Raw genomic sequence first — 14,409 nt, forward strand, 5'->3', positions numbered from 1 at the left:
AAAAAAATAGAATGTTGGCCCCAACAGTGTTGCAATATTGTTTGATTATATGCTGAATTCCAAAAAATAACAATCTTTATGATGTAAACACACAAAATAACCAAATTTAACCTTTGTAAGGCAATTTGTATTGAACATCCTAATACAACAAACTTTAATTTTGATCAACAACTCATAAACATTAATTTTTTTGTAGAAACTATATATATATATATATATATATATATATATATATATATTTGCATAGATGAAATTCTTGCATGGATATCGATATTGGAAGAGAATGTGTTCATATGTTACATTGCATATAACACTCCATACAAAATAACTAAAAGTGGCAGAAGAGATTATCCTTAGCTTTGTTCATTTTGCAAAACATCCATACATATATTTGATAACATATATTTCATATAAGTTCATTCAGTCTTAATTTGTTTCACTTGAGGTTGAGAGTTGAATAGATGCATAATCTCCAACCTGAGATGCATCAGGTAAGAAGTCATCTATAATCCTTTTAGCAGGTGTTACAGTTGTAGTGATATCTGGGTCATAGTCAGCAGTTGTTGAAAGAGATTGCTGTCAAGAAAAATCAAAAATAGTTTATGAAATGTCAAAATGGTGAGGTTTTAAAGAAAAAGAACAAAAATTAGAAAATCAATCATAAAGTAGGCAAAATAAAACTCACAGTAACAAAATGAATTTCTCCACTTTGAGTAGGTTTTGTGGGGGTTTGATGATCATCACCGGTGATTTGCATTTGAGAGGTTGTCTAGTTAAAATATAAATAAGTTAGTAATATTATAATCTCACTTTTAGTATATTATCGATAATAATACATATGATAAACATATCTCCTACTGCATTTAGTTACCTCATCAGTTGGAAATTGATCTAAGATGTGTGTAATTATTTCTTCAAGTTCAGAAAAACGCTTGACAGATGCGCTTCCAAAGGATGGCTGAATTTTAACTCTAAGTGCCATATGCCTATTCAACATAACGTTAAGAAATGGTGGATAAATTTTTGGATTATTTTCACGGCCTAATGAATATTAATAACAATTTAAATGGTCATTATGAGTTATAAATGATAATAAAAAACACAATCAGTAATTATGATTATAACTTTTAAATGTTGTTGGACCATATACCTCTAACATCAAGTTCCAAATATCATCAGCAGTAAACCCAAGTATAGAAAAGCAATCAGCATACCAAAAGCAACATAGGACACAATATCCATTATGAGATACGCAAATCTCAACTTTGTACCTATTTAAATGTTGAATTATATATAAACATATAGTCTTAAAAATATGAGAGTATTTATGTGAAACAATGTAATTGACCTTGGTATGGCTGTCATCACTTCTTTACCACATTTACACGTAAATGGTTCATTAACCTTGTCAGTTTTCCTATTGCATTTGTCACATGAGTAATAGAACCATCCATATTTTGATACAACAAAGCTGGTAGTAGTACCGACCGTGACACAGCTGTATTCCTGGAAAATTAAATGATTGACACGCGTGAAGTTTGAATATAATGAACGTGAAATGAACATCAAAAGTATAATAACGATAAACAAAAGTAATTTAAATATTATTGACCTCTTTTATTTTGCTGATTTGTTTGATAGATTTGAAATCAGCTTTGTAGCAAAAAATTTCTTGATCAGAATATTGACTTGATCCCAAAGTCTGTGATATAATTTCAGATGCATCCACAAACTACGTAAATTTTTATTATAATTAGTACTGTCTAAAAATGAGATAATCAGAAAAATTAACAAAGTAACTATAATGGTAAATGGATAATATGTTTACTTTTGTCTGAACTCTTCTATTTTAGGCATTTTTTCATTGACGAACAACTTTGATCCATTCCATACATTTGACACCCCTGCTGGAGTGTTTCCTATGTGAAAGTTAAGATAAATATATAATTCTATATGCATGTGTGAAGACATTGTTGAATAATAATAATAATAATTTTTCTACATGAATGTTAAAAAATTACCATGTGCATGTTTGACTCGTGCATGTGTTAAAATAATAATAATTGCTGCATTTTCAGATGTGTTGGCACTATAAGACATAAATTTCCTCCCATAGTCTTCCCAAAGAGTACAATTAATAATATTGCCACTACAAACAATTGAAAATTATTAGTTATATTGTATTTTGTTTCTTAAAGGTTGAATTTCGTAAACATGCATAACTATTTATAAATGTGAAACTATATTTTACCTAAGATCTTTCATATTAAATGAAGCTTGAACTTTATTTCCAACACCCTCTCTTTGTGTGAAAGTGACTTCATGCACAACACCAATTACATCTATGAATAGAACAAATTAATTATTATGTTGCAAACATAGTCATGGAAGTTCTTAAAGTTAACAAAGAAATTGATATTAAAAACATTACCTACTAACAAATTACTTTGACATTTCCCACTAAAAATATCACCAAAAGACTTAAAGTTATAAACATGTGACGGAATTTGATCCAACTTTTCCTCTGTCAGAGTTAGGGATGGCAAAAAAATCCACACCCGCGGATACCCACCCAGACCCGTTTGATTTGGGCGGAGAAAACCCGCTTTGATTGGGTGCGGGTGCGGATTTTCCCCGAAATTAAATTTCGGGTGCGGGGACGGATGCGGGGGTGATGATATCCCCCCCGCACCCGCACCCAAACCCGCCCCGCAAGTATTATTAGAGTAAATTTTGAATTATCTATACATATACATATCAAATATATTTAACATTTTTTTAAATATTAAAAATTATAATCTTATCTCTATATAAAATAATTTTTTATTTTATTATTATCTAATAATAATTATTTTATTATATTAATTGTAATAGATATGATTTTTTAAATTTATAATTTTATATATATAAATGGGTGCGGGTGTGGGCGGGGAAACCCGAAACCCGTTGTGGGCGGAGATGGGGGTTTAATTTTCACACCCGCTATGAAACGGGTGCGGGTGCGGGTTTTCCCCGATTAGTCGGGTGCGGGGGTGGAGGAGGCAAAATCCGCCCCCGACCCGCCCCGTTGCCATGCCTTGTCAGAGTAGTCCCACTATTAAACATCAACTTATAACGATGATCACAAACCTTAAATTGATCATCATTATCAACAACAAAATAGTTGTACATAACATATGTTGTGTGTTCTTTCAACATGTCTTTGAACCCAGCTACATAATCTTTTGGAACAACAACATAAATTCTATCACCCTATGAACAAAGCCAAAAAATAATTTTTTAGTTCGAAATGAAGTTTAATTAACATTGGCTTCATGTAGTTTGAAAAAAAAAACACACAATTTGGAGCTTCAAAAGAGGATTTTCAACTGACCTTAACATCAACAAACACCATTTCAACATGCAGTTGACCATATTTACCGAGAACATACCACATATCAACAATACGAATGCCAAACTTCCAAACTTCTCTGTCTTTGTTTAGATCTTTGAAGTAATCGAAGGGAGAACTAATATTTTTCTGTTGGTTGTAATAATATACAACCAAGTCAAGTATAAATGTATATTGAAAATAAAGATATTTAAAACTAATAAATAAAAAATTACATTTGTTACCATGGCTAACAATGCAGCTTGAGACATTGGTTGAGTGCTCAACGACGGAGTGGAACGAAACGCATTAGTTGAAGCACCTGAGCTTTATTTGAAGCCATTGAGTCATGATTTGGATTAGCCATTGAAGTGTGGCTGTGTTGAGTTGGATTTCGATTTTTTTTTTTTATATTGAAGGTTTTTCTCTCTGAATGTTTTCTTTGAAGGTGTGGTTGTGTTGGGTTTGAGAATTTTTTTTTATATTGAAAAAATGGAAAGAAGAAGGAGAAAAATGGTGAAGGTGGGTGAGAATGTGAAAGGTGGAAAAAAAATTTCTCTGTTATTCATGGTGTAATTACTTCTATGGGATGCACTATTGATGGATGGCTAGAGAAGTGATTTGAAGTGATGTTATCAGAAAAAGTAAAAAATTGACATGAGGTATGATGGATAAGCAAAAGACTAATATGGCCATAATAGAAAATGAATGGTTAACTTGTAGCAAAACAAAAATGAGTACAAATAGGGGTATTATAGGATTATGTGATCAAATGAAATTTTGAAATGAGTGGAGACAAAATTACAATTTTGGACAAATAGGATCAAAAAGTGATGATGTGTCGATATTAAAAGAAAAGAAAGTGAGACAAAGTGAGGGTATTTTTGGATAATCAAAGAAATGTTTGATTTTTAGATAGATAGTAGATTAAGACCCAAGAAATGAAGTCCCCAAAGTTAAAAAGCCTTTAATTTTTTGTGGGCTAAGTGGAGTATATAGACCTACTTTTTCAAATTTATCTTTCGATTTTTGAAAGGAAAAAAATTCGACATTTTTTTTTATTCCAAACTTTTTTCCCTTCATTTTTTGATAAAAATATTTTGATGATTTTTCATAAAAAATTACTTACAAATTTCTTTTATTAAAAAAAAAATCAATTTTCTTTTTATTTTTCTCACAAAATTCTTCGATATAATAATAATTTTAAAAGCTTTTCGATTTTTTCTGAGAATAAAATATTTTAGATTTTTTTTAATATTTTTCCGAGAAAAATAAATTTCAAAGCCCATAAAATAATGAGCTGATACTTTAAAAAAATTATTTCAATTTGGACTTGATATTAGAGGCTTAATAGGTGATTTTTTTAAAGAGGTTTTGAATTTTGGAGCTTAATTGACGACTCTAATTGTAAGTTTATTCTCAAATTCGTCTTATCAATTTTAGAGTCTTTGAATTATATTTTTTTTATCAAAGTATTCTATCAATTTAAATGAATGGATATTATTTTTCTAAAAAAAACAAATACTTTGTACTATTTTTGAGTTTTCATAAAAGGAAATTTATGTCATTTATAAATTTTTTTTGCACTACTTTGTATCATTCATTATAACTCTAAAAATAATTTTTTTTCGTAAGTTGATTTACGACTACCTTGTTTACGACTATCTTGTTTTTACTCTTACAAATCAGAACATTATATTTTAAAAACAATAAGATGATTATAGGGTGAAGATAAAAACAAACAGACTTATTGTACAAGAGAAGAAAAAACAAAATATACCTTGATTGTTTTTCTTTCTTTCCTTACTACTACTCTCTTTCAAAGAACTCAAAAACAAAAAAAAAAAAAAAAAAAAGGTGAATTTATAGATTTTTCTTCACTTGTTTTGTTGCTTTTATTCTTTGTGCTTCTCCATTAGTTTTATGAAAATTTTAAGATTTCATAAAGAACAATAAAATAATGAAAGAAATGTGAGAATAATGGAAAACAGGTAAAATGAGAACCAGTACCAGCGATGCTACTCATGACCTTCGCGCCTCTCACCCCCACTTTCTTCTCCATAGGGAATAATGAGTTTTTGTCTTCCGTATGAGTGGAACCCGATACTTATCCCTCATGTACCGGGTTCGACATGAGTGAAGTAGAAATAAAGAACAAAAATTCATATGAAGGTATGTTAAAAATATTTTCTAATAGAGTCAAGATTAAAAACATGGAAAACAAATTTTATGCCATCTCCCCAAACTTATTTTTCAACACCAGGAGGAGTGTGAAACAGAGATTGTTTATCAATCTCATTTTCCTGGGAAACAATCTGTTGTGACTGTCTAGATTATTCTTCCTCCTCATCATCTCTTTTGATATAAATAACTGTATTTTTGTGAGAGGAAAAGTAAGAACAACATCTATGACAATGTACCTATGTTATAGCCATATGATATCAACCAATTTGAAAATAAACAAGTAGTGAACTAAGTTAAAAGGTTAGACCAGTTTAAGTGAATCATAATTCAAAAAAATAACCTAATTTGAATTCTTATTAGCAATCTTATACACCATTTGAGACATTTTTAATATTAAGCAACTACTTTTTGTTAACCATAGATTCCTAAGATCCAAATAGTTTCCTAAAACCCAACAACGCCGAAGTAATATTTATTAAAAGGAAGTTAATATTTTCTTTGCAGCCACTGGATTATGGAAAAAAAAAACCTGATTATTATTAAGGCTATGAAGCATAATCTTTTTTTTTTTTTGAACAAATATAAGATGTTTTAGGGGACTAAGTCTACTCAATTTTAATTCTATATTCCTAATTATTTGCCTACATTTTTAAATTTTTTACCCACGTTTAAAAAAATTATGTTTGTTGCATCAAGACTCTATATACATTATAATTTTTGGTGTCTGATGTTTGACAAAAAATATGTGAAATATCATTTTCATCAAAGAATGATTTGAAGAATGATGTTTCAAATTTCACTTGAACATTTATTAAAGAAATGACAATTTTTTTTTCGAAAGACTTAAAAACATGATTTGGTTGGAAATTCATCTAACTATAAAACATAAAGATTTTTGTTTAAAATGAAACATGAGGATGCTTGTTTTATCTCAACCATGTGGGGTATTAAAAAACAATTTTAAAACCAATTTTACAAATAAAATATCCTTAATCTATGCAAAAATATTTCAACTAATGATACATGTACCTTTGATTAGTTAATGTTTCCAAAGGTTATAGACACTCAAAAAATTTGTAATGAGAGGAGACATCATACTTTTCTATTCATGTAATTTGAGCATGCCTTGTCCATGTATCAATGTTCTTTCTTGATTGTTGGATGGTGTTCCTACATCACAAATTAGTAATAATTTTGGTACACATATTTGTTTGGATCCTTGATGGTTAGTATATCTTCTTTTAGAAGATTTTTTTACAACTTGATCTCTTTTTAAAATTGCAAGTTGACTCGAAGTGGCCATTCTTGGAACAATAGGAACACTTTGTTGTTGTTCTTGTAGAAGGTTTGAAAATCTGAGTTTTAAACGTCTTTGAAATTGATTTTGATGAAATTCTAGTTCTCAATTTTTCAAAATTTCTGGAGAAAGTTATGTTTTTGTTCCAGCATGTTCTCCCTTTTTAAAGCTACTTGGAGAACGTTCTCCCTTTTCAAGTTTCCTGGAGAAAGTTATGTTTTTGTTTCAGAACATTCTTCTTTTCTAAAGAAGATTTTGTTCTTGATTTTTTCATCTATTTTCTTGAAATAGCATGCAAATTCCACATGTCCAAATTTACTGCAACATGAACATTTGGTTTTGTATTTATCCTATTTTCTTTTAGGAACAAAGAAGTTTTCATACATTTTTGTTTTTTGAGTTTTATCAAAATCAAGAGCAGCTTTATCAAATATTTTTACTTGAGATCCCATGATTTTTTGAAAGGTTTCAGTAGCTCTAATGAAATTTGGCAAATCATTTTTAAGATGTTCAATTTTAGTTTTAAGAAGAATGTTCTCCTTTTGAATCATAGAACATTCTTGGTTTTCAATTTCATCAGTTTTCTCTAGCTGAGATTCCTGCATGTTCTTTTGAAAATTTTCAGTGGTATTTACCAAGTTGGTTAAGTCATTTTTCAATTCATGAACTTCTATTTTTAAAGAGGTATTTTCTTCTTTAGTTTCAGAAAATTCTAGAAGATGATTTTGTATGGGTATCTCATTGAAAATCTTTTGTTGCTCAAACACTTTTAAATCAGATTGTTGCAGGCTTTGAATGACCTTTCCCAGTTCGTCATTCATAGCTTGTGTTGTCTCTTTTTCTTTACGAAGTTGTTCTTTTAATAAACCATATTTTTTAGCAAGAATGTTTGAATCACATAAAAGATTATTAATTTATTTTTCCATTTGTTCACAAATAGGACATAGTCCAGGGATGGTTACCTCATTATTTTCTAAGTTTTCAATTAAGCACATGTTGGCTTTTGACATTTACTTTTTCCTGAATCTTTTCCTCCAACACTTGTTAGGTGCTCAATTTTAGAGACCGAGCTTTAATACCAAGTGAAGTAGAAATATCAATTTACAAGGAAAGGGGTTTGAATTGTAAATTCACGTATTTAAATTTCATGTTAAAAACTTAAGAAAATAACTCAAGATTGATCTTGGTTGTGAAAACAGAAATCGGTTAGTTAAATCACAGTTTTAGCTTCTCTATTTAACTTGATAATTAAAATGAGTGAAAGTAAATAGAGATAAGGAAGAGATACCACACAAATATATATCATGGTTCACCCAACCCGGGTTACGTTCAGTCCTCACAACCGTGAGATTTTCCACTAAGTGTTCAAACAAAGAACGTTCTTGGTTTTACAACATTCTTGGTTTTAAACAGTTTTCGTTAAGATCAACCTTGATTTGTAATTGCAATTCCTTTCCACCCAGAAAACATTCAATCAAGTCGTCTATCAATCTTGAGAGGACTTTACAATTCACCTTTTAAACACAAAATATTTTTTTTACAAAAACTACTTAAACTATAAACAACCCTTATAGTTTTGAGTTTACACAATAATGATTTAGAGAGATTGGTAGAATATGATTATGCTCAACTCGTATTTGGGAATAGATTTTTGAGAAAAGAATTCAGTGGAATGATTATGATATTTGAAGAGAGAACATAACTTAATCTTTTGTGATTTGAGAAGCTTTCAAGTATGTAAGTGTATGTAAGTGATGAATTTTCATAGCATTTGAAGTTCTGCATTTTCCTTGAGCTTGGGGTTCCTTTTATAGGCTTCAAGGAGGTTTATGACAACTATTTTAACCGTTGGAAAGGTGTCTGCTATCATGTGTCAGATTTTGACCAAAGACCAGACTTTTGGAACTTAGAATGTTACTATTTTGAACATTCAACGTTTCTGCTTCTGTGTTAACAATGTATGATCTGTAGGTTCTCATTATTGACTGTGATGATCTTTTGTTTATGCACACAAACATCTCAGAGATGTGCTTAATCAATTTAGATTAAGATTTCATTTTGATTTGTGCAAAACAGGCTGAAGAATGATGAAATAAGGCTGGAGAATGATGTAACAAGGCTGGAGAATGGTGGTTAGTAAGCTAGAGAATATTTGTATCATTTTTGAATGATGCCATCATACTTGGAGAATGATGTTGATCATTATGGAGATAGTTGTTAATCATTTTGGAGAAAGATGTTTGTTGTTGAAAATCAAGTGTAACAAGCTGGAGAATGTTTTTCAATCTAGAGACTGATATTACACTACTGGAGAATGATCATTTGACACTTTTGCTTTGAATTGTGCCTTTGATCCTTTTGTGTTATTCTTATATGAGAGCTATACATCCTTGCATTAAAAACTAATGCGACCTTGTTTGTTAGTTCTTGATGCTTAGCTTTTGTCTTTGTTAACCTTTTGGAGTAGATCTTTATGGTATGATCTTTGTGTACCTACTTCTGGTACCTTCATAATAGGGACTGGTTTATCAACTCATCAGAAATGTTATTGTCTATTGCAAGTCATCAACTTTGGGGATTAATCTTTCTTTTTATTATTGATGCATTGCTTTGCTTTTTTTTTTTTTGTTGTCATTTTCTCTTTGAGTTTGTCCAAAATAATCTTGAGTATCTAATTATGATCCTTTGTAGTAAATATTGGGGATTTTCAATATAGATTGATGTACTTTCATTTCTCATATTCATCTTAAACTAAAGAAGACTTTGTTATTTGTAAACCAGAATATTAATGGATTAACGCTGTCAAAACTAGAACATTCTTGGATTTATAGCTGTGAAAAGGGGAACATTCTCTATTTTGCCAGACTTCAGTTTTAATAACCAGAACATTCTTTGTTTTTCAGACTGTTGTCCAGAATGATCAGAATGTTGTCAAGAATGATCTTCGTTCTTGACAGTCAAGTTGGAGAATGATCAATCTTGCTTGAACTTGATTGATTGATCATAATCTATAGCTTTTCTACTATGTATTTTGAATTGATTCTTTACGAGATGAATCCTTTATATTCCTTGAAGAGTACAAATCACATGATTGTGAAATACATAAACAATGATTGTAAAATCCAGGGGCAACTTCTTCTTCAACAGAGGAGATCATTTGTTCTTGAAATCTCAGAACTGTGGAGAACATTATCTGTTTTCCAGACTTCTGTCAAGAACGTTATTTGTTCTATCTTTGTATTTTTGCTTCCTTTTCAAATGATTTTGCTTCTGATTTATAGCATAGTGTGATAATTAATTGTTATATTTGATCATCTTCTTCATGAAAATGCTATCTTGAAGATGTAATAATCATTCTCTAGAATGATTGATCTACGATACATTCCTTTTGAGATTATTTTATTATTGAGTGGATACTTATTCACTTTGATGAAGTGAATGGCTTCTTGCTTGTTCACTTATGCAATTTACGTTCCTTGAACAAAATTCAAGTACAATTATTAGTAGACCACCATTCATAAAACTTAACCTTTTATTTCGTAAGATTTTTTGTCATTAAAACATACATCAAAAAGGTTTTTGCCTCAACAATGAATGTAGATGATTATCTTCAGATTGGTTACTGGTAATATGTAACCAATAACGTAGTTGGGAGTGTCATTGACATAAATGATAGACAATGCACTATATGAGATAATTGAAGTTAATTGAAATGTGAATGTAGGATGTGTGATTCATGCATGCCATGTATTATAGACAAGCTTTTGTTCATGTCTTTATTTGTCTGGATTTTTTGATTCGTTGGATCTTAGATGTTCCAATGTTCCATGAAGCATGCCGCTTTTGTATGATGACACCTTATACATCCATGAGATATTTTTCAAAGAAAAAGTATTGAAACAAAGTCCATAATTTAAAATGATTACTCTTCCTCTTCCTTCACACCCATATATCTTAAGAATTTTATCGAGTTTCTCGTATATATTTTTCAAATATCAAAATATTTAAAATATTTTTTTTTTCTTCATATTTTCACACATTTCTAATTCCAACATTCATTCTCATAAAGTATATTTTGAAACGCTAAAACAATCAACAATAAAAATATATTACTTCTCAAATAGGTGTAATGCATACACATAATGTCAACACACTAACGTATTCTAATGTATTCTATCAACACACGAACGTGTATTGCCACATTTGCAAAGTGTAAAAAAATACAATGGAAATAAGAAACGAAAAAAAACCAATGTAGGGATGTTTGTGTTTAATTTACATTAAAGAATAACAAGTGTTAAACACTCTTGTAATTTAGAACTCCCATTGGTAAGCTTCAAAGAATAAAGATTGCCCCAGTTTGAGCCATCTCAACTTTTGAAACCTTGAACTTCTTATATGTTTTTGTGTCCCTAACTTTTTCTTGGATCTCTCTTCCAAGTTTTTAGTCCATCGGTATGCTCTAATTTTTGCCTAGTTCGCCTTTTTAGGTTTTCAACCTAACGATCTCATTTTTTAACCATTTGTTTTTTGTTCAAGCATAATAATTTTTGACCGCGTATGAATTTACGGGGAGTGGAACTTCCTCTCTATCCATCTATGTGAATATTATAGCTCCACCAGAGAAACCCTTTTTTCACTAATATGGTCCCTCATAGTTCGCGATCTATTTTCCATGAGAATCCTTTTGGATGGGTAATATTTTCTTCAACACTAATTCCCCTTCTTGAAATTCTCAAGGACGAATATTTTTCTTGTAGACCTCTTTAAGCCTTTTTTTATATAGTTGAAAATGACACAAAACTATCATTCTTTTTTCTTCTATGAAATTCAATTGGCCAAATTGTGACTAAATCACTCTACCTTTTTTTTCTCCTTACTTGACTGCTTTTTTTGCTTCTTCCTTATTGCTACTCTCTTTCATTTTCTTCTTCTCCTTTGTATGCGCATTTTTTAAAGAGAATTAGTATCAGATGTCAACCAAAAAGCTCCATTTTGAAAAAACAAAGTTGTATTAATAGAGTTTTCTTCACTTGGTTAGTTGTTTTCCCTCTATGTGTTTCCCCATTAGTTTCCTTTTTTCTGTTTCATTTTTATTTTTGTTCATAATCTGAGTTCCTCTACACATCTCATACATTCACGTTTTTAGCTTATTTATTTTTATCTGACTTTGTTTATCCTCTTTTTATGTTTGTGAAACAACTCAGGTTTTGGATGAACTAAGGGTTTTCCTCCATTTTTTGCTCTAGGTTGCAGTATTTATGATAAGATTGTCCTCATGCTTTTGTTTCAAACTCAAAGTTTTGTCACTTTGACTTTGTATCATACGGATAATAGCAAAAGGACAATGGACATTTTTTTTAATTAATTAATTCATTCATTATGCATCATTTTTGTATTATCCCATGTGATGCTGTTATAATTGTAATTTAAAGAGATGTGACGAAATGAGTATCAATATTTATATTATTATAATTATTATTATTGTTATTATTATTATTATTATTATTTTTTTTTTGTATCAATTTTATTTCCATTTTACTTTTTTTATTAATAATTATGAATGCAAATATATAAATAGTTTTTTTTGAAAACTTTAAGTTTTTAATAAGAGAAATAAAATAATGCCAAACATAAAATTTGATATATAATTTAATTTGTCAGACAAAATTGGGGTAATACAATGATGATGATATAGTAAAGGTGGATTGAGGGCATAATGGGTAGCTGATTATGGGCATTGTGGAATGTCTTTGAGAAGTTGCTCATCCCTCAATGTTCTCACAAATCCTCAAAAGACCTAAAATACTCTTTACCAGATCCTACAATCTAGTTCATTAATTTACAGGATTCACGCATCCAGTAAGCACCCTAATAAACGGTTGAACGCCATTTTCTCCATTCAATCTATTTTTCAATTTAAAAAACTATCTAAACCTCCATTTCTCTCAAATCTAACTCAACATCATTTTCTCTCCTCAAATCCACTCTAAAACATCACTTTTTGATACATAAACTCTTAATCATCAAAAGACAGGTTTTTTGTTTTTCTATTTTTGATTTTAGTGTTTAGGTTTATGTACTTGATTTGTAAGAGTTTTTATTGATATATAATTAGTTTGTAATTGTTATTGTAGTGTCAATTGGTAGTTAGAGATTATTGTTGTTGTTTCAATTGAGTTTATGTTTTCTAAGTTGTTATAGTTGTTGTATGCTAAGTGTTTGAGAAAATGCTTTTGATTTGCAATGAGTTTGTAGTGAGATATAATTAATTTATGTTGTTGTTTCAATTAGTTTATGTTAGGGACCAATAGTGATTTTGTTGTTGTTGTTGTCATGTCAATCAGTTGATATTGAAATATGACAAAATATTGAAATATGATATAGTCAAAATGTTGAAATATGACTAAATGTTGATTTTTTCTATTAGAGATGGAAGGTGACGATGATGCTACTCTATATCGACATGGTAGAAAAACAACATGGGTTTGTACGAAGAGAGTGTTGTGCCAAAGCTGGTGCTAAAAGACAATGGATTAGAGGTGAAAGTTATCGCTCTTAAGGACATGTTGACTCTGACGATGTGCAAAACTAGGTGTCTGCACCACTATCGTCTTTGCCACTATCACCACCTTCACCATTTTAGGGATCACCACCACCACCACCATCATCACATGTTTAGAGATTTTCGAGACCCTTTAATATGTCTTTGATACGACATTTAGAGGACCACGTGGCGGCCGACACATGGGTTGAAGATGTAAGTTTTAGTTCTAGTTATATAATTCTAATTATCTAATTATGGATTAATTATATCGATTTATTTAATCATCAAAACTAATAATTGATTTTCTTAGGAGCACATTCCTCTTAAATGCATCAACAATTATTGAAAGATATCTCAGCTAGAGATTCCATCTTTTACTATTGATTGGTTTAGAAATCCAATCAAAGCCTCTAGTTTTGCTGATCTTGGGCGCACATGCTACAAATTAATAAACATCAGCTTGTTGTAAGCATTTGTTGAAACGTGGCACCGAGAAACTAGCACCTTCCTTCTTCTTGTTGGTGAGATGACAATGATTCTAGATGATGTGTCCTATTTTCTGCATTTATCCATCACTAGACACATCTTGGCACATACATCGATAAAAGATGAAGGGGTTGAGTGGTTGCATAATGATCTTGGGTTCAACTCAAATGATGCACTAATAGAGATTCAAAGAGCTAGAGGAGCTCATGTCAGATTCTCAACCCTTGAAGCACAGTTCTTTAGTCATTTGAATAGACCAATTCAGTTTGATGTTGATGACAAAGTGAAGGAATATCATATGTTTTACTCCATAAGATATTATCTTCTCTACTTGGTGGACACAATCATATTCAACGACAAAAGTGCAACGTACGTCGGTGTTATCTACGTGTAGTACTTAAGAGACCTAGTGATCCGTTGTCGCACACGGATCAAATACAATTAATAAAATGTAAATAGAGGTAATAACTCGAATTATTTTGCAAGGACTTTTCATATAATAATAATAATAATAATAATAATAAT

General features: G+C 30.3%; 1 long non-coding RNA gene across 2 annotated transcripts; it reads left to right on the top strand.

The window, feature by feature from the left end:
• The first annotated feature begins 12,554 nt into the window (after window positions 1-12,554).
• Window positions 12,555-14,256, top strand: LOC113787793 (uncharacterized). Of its 2 annotated transcripts, none has more exons than XR_012161420.1 (3): window positions 12,555-12,888; window positions 13,282-13,611; window positions 13,709-14,256. It is a non-coding gene; the product is annotated as an uncharacterized lncRNA (long non-coding RNA). The 2 variants fall into 2 exon arrangements; XR_003474310.2 differs by having other exon boundaries at window positions 12,555-12,713.
• The last annotated feature ends 153 nt before the right edge of the window (window positions 14,257-14,409 follow it).

The sequence above is a fragment of the Cicer arietinum genome, chromosome 7, assembly GCF_000331145.2.
Source record: "Cicer arietinum cultivar CDC Frontier isolate Library 1 chromosome 7, Cicar.CDCFrontier_v2.0, whole genome shotgun sequence".
In the NCBI taxonomy this organism is placed as follows: domain Eukaryota; kingdom Viridiplantae; phylum Streptophyta; class Magnoliopsida; order Fabales; family Fabaceae; genus Cicer; species Cicer arietinum.